The following is a 6,372-nucleotide window of genomic DNA, read 5'->3' as shown; positions in this document are numbered from 1 at the left end:
CCTTATACACATCAAATACAGACATTATAATGTGGTGACAAGTCGATGTGGTGGTATACACACTTAGACACATGTATACAGACTTATCAATGTGTTTATGTGGTGACAAGTCGATGTGGTGGTATACACGCCTTATACACATCAAATACAGACGTTATAATGTGGTGACAAGTCGATGTGGTGGTATACACACCTTATAGACATCAAATACAGACGTTATCATGTGGTGACAAGTCGATGTGGTGGTATACACGCCTTATAGACATCAAATACAGACGTTATAATGTGTGGTGACAAGTCGATGTGGTGGTATACACACCTTATAGACATCAAATACAGACGTTATCATGTGGTGACAAGTCGATGTGGTGGTATACACGCCTTATACACATCAAATACAGACGTTATAATGTGGTGACAAGTCGATGTGGTGGTATACACACCTTATAGACATCAAATTCAGACGTTATCATGTGGTGACAAGTCGATGTGGTGGTATACACGCCTTATAGACATCAAATACAGACGTTATCATGTGGTGACAAGTCGATGTGGTGGTATACACACCTTATAGACATCAAATACAGACGTTATCATGTGGTGACAAGTCGATGTGGTGGTATACACGCCTTATACACATCAAATACAGACGTTATCATGTGATGACAAGTCGATGTGGTGGTATACACCCTTATACACATCAAATACAGACGTTATAATGTGGTGACAAGTCGATGTGGTGGTATACACACCTTATAGACATCAAATACAGACGTTATCATGTGGTGACAAGTCGATGTGGTGGTATACACGCCTTATAGACATCAAATACAGACGTTATCATGTGGTGACAAGTCGATGTGGTGGTATACACGCCTTATAGACATCAAATACAGACGTTATCATGTGGTGACAAGTCGATGTGGTGGTATACACGCCTTATAGACATCAAATACAGACGTTATCATGTGGTGACAAGTCGATGTGGTGGTATACACACCTTATAGACATCAAATACAGACGTTATCATGTGGTGACAAGTCGATGTGGTGGTATACACACCTTATAGACATCAAATACAGACGTTATCATGTGGTGACAAGTCGATGTGGTGGTATACACACCTTATAGACATCAAATACAGACGTTATCATGTGGTGACAAGTCGATGTGGTGGTATACACGCCTTATAGACATCAAATACAGACGTTATCATGTGGTGACAAGTCGATGTGGTGGTATACACACCTTATAGACATCAAATACAGACGTTATCATGTGGTGACAAGTCGATGTGGTGGTATACACACCTTATACACATCAAATACAGACGTTATCATGTGGTGACAAGTCGATGTGGTGGTATACACACCTTATACACATCAAATACAGACGTTATCATGTGGTGACAAGTCGATGTGGTGGTATACACACCTTATACACATCAAATACAGACGTTATCATGTGGTGACAAGTCGATGTGGTGGTATACACGCCTTATAGACATCAAATACAGACGTTATCATGTGGTGACAAGTCGATGTGGTGGTATACACACCTTATACACATCAAATACAGACGTTATCATGTGGTGACAAGTCGATGTGGTGGTATACACGCCTTATACACATCAAATACAGACGTTATCATGTGGTGACAAGTCGATGTGGTGGTATACACGCCTTATAGACATCAAATACAGACGTTATCATGTGGTGACAAGTCGATGTGGTGGTATACACACCTTATACACATCAAATACAGACGTTATCATGTGGTGACAAGTCGATGTGGTGGTATACACACCTTATAGACATCAAATACAGACGTTATCATGTGGTGACAAGTCGATGTGGTGGTATACACGCCTTATAGACATCAAATACAGACGTTATCATGTGATGACAAGTCGATGTGGTGGTATACACACCTTATAGACATCAAATACAGACGTTATCATGTGGTGACAAGTCGATGTGGTGGTATACACGCCTTATACACATCAAATACAGACGTTATCATGTGGTGACAAGTCGATGTGGTGGTATACACACCTTATAGACATCAAATACAGACGTTATCATGTGGTGACAAGTCGATGTGGTGGTATACACGCCTTATAACACATCAAATACAGACGTTATAATGTGGTGACAAGTCGATGTGGTGGTATACACACCTTATAGACATCAAATACAGACGTTATCATGTGGTGACAAGTCGATGTGGTGGTATACACGCCTTATAGACATCAAATACAGACGTTATCATGTGGTGACAAGTCGATGTGGTGGTATACACACCTTATACGCATCAAATACAGACGTTATCATGTGGTGACAAGTCGATGTGGTGGTATACACGCCTTATACACATCAAATACAGACGTTATCATGTGATGACAAGTCGATGTGGTGGTATACACACCTTATAGACATCAAATACAGACGTTATCATGTGGTGACAAGTCGATGTGGTGGTATACACACCTTATAGACATCAAATACAGACGTTATCATGTGGTGACAAGTCGATGTGGTGGTATACACGCCTTATACACACAAAATACAGACGTTATCATGTGGTGACAAGTCGATGTGGTGGTATACACGCCTTATAGACATCAAATACAGACGTTATCATGTGGTGACAAGTCGATGTGGTGGTATACACACCTTATAGACATCAAATACAGACGTTATCATGTGGTGACAAGTCGATGTGGTGGTATACACACCTTATACACATCAAATACAGACGTTATCATGTGATGACAAGTCGATGTGGTGGTATACACACCTTATAGACATCAAATACAGACGTTATCATGTGGTGACAAGTCGATGTGGTGGTATACACACACCTTATAGCACATCAAATACAGACGTTATCATGTGGTGACAAGTCGATGTGGTGGTATACACGCCTTATAGACATCAAATACAGACGTTATCATGTGGTGACAAGTCGATGTGGTGGTATACACGCCTTATAGACATCAAATACAGACGTTATCATGTGGTGACAAGTCGATGTGGTGGTATACACACCTTATAGACATCAAATACAGACGTTATCATGTGGTGACAAGTCGATGTGGTGGTATACACACCTTATAGACATCAAATACAGACGTTATCATGTGGTGACAAGTCGATGTGGTGGTATACACACCTTATAGACATCAAATACAGACGTTATCGTGTGGTGACAAGTCGATGTGGTGGTATACACACCTTATAGACATCAAATACAGACGTTATCATGTGGTGACAAGTCGATGTGGTGGTATACACACCTTATAGACATCAAATACAGACGTTATCGTGTGGTGACAAGTCGATGTGGTGGTATACACACCTTATAGACATCAAATACAGACGTTATCATGTGGTGACAAGTCGATGTGGTGGGTATACATGCCTTATACACATCAAATACAGACGTTATCGTGTGGTGACAAGTCGATGTGGTGGTATACATGCCTTATAAACACCAAAATACAGACGTTATCAAGTGGTGACAAGTCGATGTGGTGGTATACACACCTTATAGACATCAAATACAGACGTTATCATGTGGTGACAAGTCGATGTGGTGGTATACACACCTTATACGCACAAATACAGACGTTTATAATGTGGTGACAAGTCGATGTGGTGGTATACACGCCTTATAGACATCAAATACAGACGTTATCATGTGGTGACAAGTCGATGTGGTGGTATACACACCTTATAGACATCAAATACAGACGTTATCGTGTGGTGACAAGTCGATGTGGTGGTATACACACCTTATAGACATCAAATACAGACGTTATCATGTGGTGACAAGTCGATGTGGTGGTATACACGCCTTATACACATCAAATACAGACATTATCATGTGGTGACAAGTCGATGTGGTGGTATACACACCTTATAGACATCAAATACAGACGTTATCATGTGGTGACAAGTCGATGTGGTGGTATACACACCTTATAGACATCAAATACAGACGTTATCATGTGGTGACAAGTCGATGTGGTGGTATACACACCTTATAGACATCAAATACAGACGTTATCGTGTGGTGACAAGTCGATGTGGTGGTATACACACCTTATAGACATCAAATACAGACGTTATCATGTGGTGACAAGTCGATGTGGTGGTATACACGCCTTATACACATCAAATACAGACGTTATCATGTGGTGACAAGTCGATGTGGTGGTGGTATACACGCCTTATACACATCAAATACAGACGTTATCATGTGGTGACAAGTCGATGTGGTGGTATACACGCCTTATACACATCAAATACAGACGTTATCATGTGGTGACAAGTCGATGTGGTGGTATACACACCTTATACACATCAAATACAGACGTTATCATGTGGTGACAAGTCGATGTGGTGGTATACACACCTTATATTTCAACAGACATCCAAATACAGACGTTATCAATGTGTTATAATATAAGTGACAAGTCGATTTTAAAATTATTCATCGTTTTTTTCATTAAATACACACATATCATGGATATCCAGATTCCAGTTGAATTCATCAGGGAATGGTGGCGTTTCCATTTAGAATAATTAAATCGTTTTCACCTGGAATCCGATTTCATACTAAGTATTATTTTCAAATAAAACACGTAATTTCGATATCCGAATACCTGAATATCGCTACAGCAGATCGGATTCATACTAGGAGGTGTTGCCCTTAATTCGGGCGAAGAAATAAAACACAATTATGTCATTATATCCACATTGCTTTTTAACCCTGGCTACGCCCTGGAAGTTGAAATCGTGATTATTCCATGAATCAATGGATAAATGAATTGATGACACAGGACAACAGATAGGAGATAAAAAATTAATATTCACTAATTTTTCCTAAAATTGCTATAAATGCCAAAAGAGAATAGAAGACAGGAATGACCATCAAGCATCATAAATCTCGAGGGGTTATGATCACGTATATCTGTCTAGGATTTTATTATGTTGCAACGATCTGGTTTTTTGACGTGCACAAGATGTCGTGATCACATTGCATCAACATTATAACGTCAATGTCTGTTTTATACCGTTGCACAGGATGCCGTGTCCAATTGACATCAACACATAATCTAGCCTCAACTTGACTTTGGTATGGCTGATAGTTTTCTATTGCGAGTACTACAGACTATGTGGTGCTTGTGTTCTATTACCAAGCTATGTTTGGTGCTTAGTGGTCTATAGTACACCAAGGACATTGTATGGTGCTTTGTGTATCTGAGTACCCAGAACTATGTACTGGTGCTTGTGTTCTAGTACCACAGACGTATGTATGGTGCTTGTGTTCTAGTACCCAGCCTATGTATGGTGCTTAGTGTTCTAGTACCCAGACATGTTTGGTGCTTGTGTTTTTTTTTTTTTTTTTATTTTTTTTTTATTTTTTTTTTTTTTTTTTTTTTTAGTACCCAGCTATGTATGGTGCTTGTATGTTCTTTAGTACCCAGACATGTATGGTGCTATGTTGTTCTAGTACCCAGCTATTTGTATTATGTGCTTGTGTTCTAGTAACCCCAGACATGTATGGTGCTTGCTGTTCTAGTACCCAGACATGTCATGGTGCTTGTGTTCTAGTACCCCAGACATGTATGGTGCTTGTGTTCTAGTACCCAGACATGTATGGTGCTTCGTGTTCTGAGTACCACTAGACATGTATGGTGCTTGTAGTTCTAGTACCCCAGACCATGTATTGGTGCTTTGTGTTCTAGTACCCTCCGACATGTATGGTGCTTGTGTTCTAGTACCCAGACATGTATATGGTGCTTGTGTTCTAGTACCCAGACATGTATGGTGCTTGTGTTCTAGTAACCCTACTATGTATGGTTGGAACATGTAGGGTGGCTAGTGTTCTAGTAACCCCAGACATGTAGGGGTGGCTTGTGTTTCTTAGTACCTAGACATGTTATGGTGCTTGTAGTCTAGTACCCAATATGTATGGTGCTTGTTGTTCTAGTACCCAGGTATGTTATGGTGCTTGTGTGTATAATACCCGACATGTATGTTGCTAGTTGTTCTAGTACCTAGATATTATATTTGGTGCTTGTGCTCTATTACCCAGATATATATGGTGCTTGTATTCAAGTAACCAGATATGTATGGTGCTTGTGTTCTAGTACCCAGCTATTATGGGTCTTAGTGTAGTCTATATACCTATGACTATATATTACCTAGGTGTCACCTATGACTAGTATGTTTATGGTGCTCCTAAACACAATGACTAATAAAATAGAAATGTTCTTATGTTCTAGTCCCCCAGATAATTATGGTGCAAGTTTTGGAATTACAAGTTACAAGTTCTCAGTACGCTAGGTATGGTGTTAGTTTG

The sequence above is a fragment of the Argopecten irradians genome, unplaced genomic scaffold (genome assembly GCF_041381155.1).
Source record: "Argopecten irradians isolate NY unplaced genomic scaffold, Ai_NY scaffold_0228, whole genome shotgun sequence".
Taxonomy (NCBI): domain Eukaryota; kingdom Metazoa; phylum Mollusca; class Bivalvia; order Pectinida; family Pectinidae; genus Argopecten; species Argopecten irradians.
Note: the sequence above shows the minus strand (reverse complement) of the source record.